Raw genomic sequence first — 3,287 nt, forward strand, 5'->3', positions numbered from 1 at the left:
CCAGCGTTTTCTCTTTTGGTTTCAGATTCCAGCATCTGCAGTAATTTGCTTTCACCGATGTGGTTTCACAGATGTGGTTGCTGGGCTTTCATATGCTACAGCTGTAACACATCACCTGTCCTACCATCTTTATAGAGTTTAACTAATTAGGTCTTAAGTTTAAAAATATCACTCAACGGTTATCTTGTTATACAAAGTAGTTTAATTCGTTAAGCTGTAAATTTACTGCAACACTAATACCTCTCCAGTATCCATTTAAACTACTGTCTGTGTTTAGAGGGATAAATCTTCAAAGCTCACCAATCACCACCTTGCTCATATAATTGAAGCCTTGAACACCAGCTTCTGGAGGCTGAAACATTGAAAGCAGCAGCTTTCCCACCTGCACCACATTCCCGAGTTTACACTCTGTGCAAAATCAAAATCTGTCTACTTTTCCCACTTCTGACAAAAATATTGTGGGTGGCACAGTAGTTAGCACTGTTGCCTCTCAGTGCCAGGGACCTGTGTTCGATTCCTGGCTTGGGTCACTGTCTGTGCGGAGTCTGCACGTCCTCTTCTTGTCTGGGTTTCCTCCAGGTGTTCCGGTTTTCTCCCACAGTCCAAAGATGTGCTGGTTGGGTGCATTGACGATGCTAAATTCTCCCTCAGTGTACCTGAACAGGCGCCGGAATGTGTTGACTAGGAGATTTTCACAGTAACTTCGTTGCAGAGTTAATGTAAGCCTACTTGTGACACTAATAAATAAACTTTAAACCTTACTTTTATGGAGCGCTGGTGACTCAACTCAAGTTACAACTGCTAATTCAACTTCCTACTCCAGTGATTCAGCGACACCTATTCACTTCTGGTTGATTGACGGGTAAGTGCCATTGCCTGGCGATATCTGTTAACTCGGCTCCTTAACTAGTCTGCAGTTTTAAAGTTTTAAGTCAGAGTCTGGCTGCTAATCTAAATTATAGCTCGAGAGAAACCTGTCGGAGAGATTCCCATCTATGCTACGTTCCCAAGTTAGGTTATGTGAGCTGTGGAGAAGTTAGCAAAGTATGGCCAAAACCTAACTGGATGGGTTTTTTGAGCAGATTTTCTGTTACAGAATGTGTGGGCTGGTGGCAGAGGATGTTCGTGGGAGACCAATTTCACCAAAGGATCCAAAGCAGGTGAGATAAGGGGAGGGAGGGAGGGAGTAGGGAGAGCGGGACTAGTTGAGCTGCTCTTTCAAAGAGCCAGCACGGACACCATGGGCCAAATGGCCACCTTGTATGCTGTAAATCATGATTCTGGGTCTGTTTTTAAAGACATAATAGGAGCAGGAGTAGGACATTCGGCCCATTGAGCCATCATGGCTGATCTGATTGTGGCATCAACTCCACTTTCCTACATGTTCCCCCATTACCCTTGGCTCACTTGTGGATCAATAATTTGATCTGATTTGATTTATTAATGTCACATGTATTAGTATACAGTGGAAAGTATTGTTTCTTGCATGCTGTTCAGACAAAGCATACCATTCATAGAGAAGGAAAGGAGAGAACTCCGTCCTGAATATATTCAATGACCCAGCCTCCAGTGCTTCCTGGGGCAGTGCATTCCAAAGGTTAACAACACTCTCGAGTGAAGAAATTCCTCCTCAACTTGGCCTTAAATGAAAGACCCCTTATTTTGAAACTAGATTCCCTCATGATGGCAAACGTCCTCCCCCCTCTACAGATCCTATCCTGCCTCCCAAACCTCATGTCAGGGTTAAAATGGATCGTGATTTTTTCAAGAGTCTTGGAGATTATCAGATTGTGCAAGGGATTTTTTCTCTAAACTATTTTGAACTTTTGAGTGATTCACTGTTCATTAGCTCCTAACTTGTACCATCAGTAATTTGTTATTTATTCCTACTTTACTGTGTACATTTCTAAATGAATCTTTGGCTGAATGTGTGATTTTTAATCATCTTTTCAAGTAGACCAAAAAACATTGTGGGTATCCCATACAGCGTCTGGTGCATCACACCCGAGTTAAATGGCTATTGTTAGACCTACACACAGACAAAACCATTCCCGACTTGCATAAAGATGCAGATTTCAATTTGTAGGTGGCACGAGGTATTTATGAAAATTGCATCTTTGCGAAATGCAAAAATACATAAACTTAAAAGCTTCGGAAGAAAGGCATATTCACAACAACCCTTTAACTTCACCTCAATTATTGACCCAAATGTGTGTAGACACCATGCAGAAGAAAACAACTGTTTGGCTTCATGTACTACAATAATGTTAAAATTCCCTAAATTATTAAACAATTGTGCAATTGTTTGGGGCTGTTCGACAAACTTTGTTTTATTTTATTTTACTGCCTCTTCCCTATTGGAATCCTGAGCTGAATATTAATTCCGAAGGATGCAGAATTAAATTCACAATATATATTAATGATTTGGAGCTATTCACAATATATATAAAAAATATATTAATGCTTTGGACGAGGAAACAAAATGTAACATCTCAAAGTTTGCAGATGATACCAAGTTGGGCGGGAGGGTGAACTGTGACGCGGAGGCAGAGATCCTTCAGCCTGATCTGGACAGGTTGGGCGAGTGGGAAAATCATTGGCAGATTCAGTATAATTTGGATAAATGTGAGGTTATTCACTTTGGAAGCAAAAACAAGAAGGCAGATTACGACCTGAATGGCTGCAAGTTGGGAGAGGGGAGTGTGCTGTGGGACCTGGGTTTCCTTGTGCTCCAGTCGTTGAAGGTAAGCATGTAGATGCAGCAGGCGGTAAAGAAGGCAAATGGTATGTTGGCCTTCATTGCGAGAGGTTTCGAGTACAGGAGCAGGGATGTGTTGTTGCAATTATTCAGGGCCTTAGTGAGGCCACACCTAGAATATTGTGTGCAGTTTTGGTCTCCTTTTCTGAGGAAGGATGTTCTTCCCCTCGAGGGAGTGCAGCGAAGGTTTACCAGGCTGATTCCAGGGATGGCGGGACTGATGCATGAGGAGAGATTGACTTGGTTAGGATTGTTTTCGCTGGAGTTCAGACGGATAAGGGGGGGATCTCATAGATACTTACAAAATTCTAACTGGACTAGACAGGGTAGATGCAGGGAGGATGTTCCTGATGGTGGGGGAGTCCAGAACCAGGGGTCACAATCTGAGGATTCGAGATAGACCGTTTAGGATGGAGGTGAGGAGACATTTCTTCACCCAAAGAGTGGTGAGCCTGTGAAATTCATTACCACAGGAAGTAGTTGATGCCAAAACATTGAATGTATTCAAGAGGCAGCTGGATAAAGCACT

This window comes from Mustelus asterias, chromosome 1 (assembly GCF_964213995.1).
Source record: "Mustelus asterias chromosome 1, sMusAst1.hap1.1, whole genome shotgun sequence".
Classification (NCBI taxonomy): domain Eukaryota; kingdom Metazoa; phylum Chordata; class Chondrichthyes; order Carcharhiniformes; family Triakidae; genus Mustelus; species Mustelus asterias.